This window comes from Myotis davidii, unplaced genomic scaffold, assembly GCF_000327345.1.
Source record: "Myotis davidii unplaced genomic scaffold, ASM32734v1 scaffold993, whole genome shotgun sequence".
Classification (NCBI taxonomy): Eukaryota; Metazoa; Chordata; class Mammalia; order Chiroptera; family Vespertilionidae; genus Myotis; species Myotis davidii.
In genome coordinates, this window is record NW_006285483.1 from 1515396 (window position 1) to 1515860 (window position 465).

Sequence of the window (465 nt, forward strand, 5' to 3'; positions counted from 1 at the left end):
TACCTCACCGCCTATGCAGAGGCCTGCGCTCCATTTGTCAGGGATGCTTTCTTAGGCCAAAGGGAAAGCATTGTTGCTGCCCTGTGGCCAGGCAAACAAGCAGCTGGCTTTGAAGTCCCAGCAGGATTTGCTCAGGCTGGAGTTGGGAGACTGAGGGGAGGCTTGCTGTGTTTGTTAACCCGGCCAGCCCGCCTAGGCCTGGGGTGTTTGATGTCTCCAGAGAAGTGGGAGGTGGGAGGCTTGCTTTGGGGGTCCCTGAGGGACATCTTTCAACTCCTGCTGAGCCTGCAGTCCCACCCAGGAGCAGAACGCAGCCCAGGCTGAGTCCAGAAAAGCCTGGGACAGGGCTGCAGTGGCAGGAAACACCCCGTGCCCTCCCTTCCAGGTGGCATACCGGGGCGTGGTTTAGGGTAAACTGCAGAGTGTGCTGCTTCCCCTGGACACCTCTTTGTATTCGGGTGACAT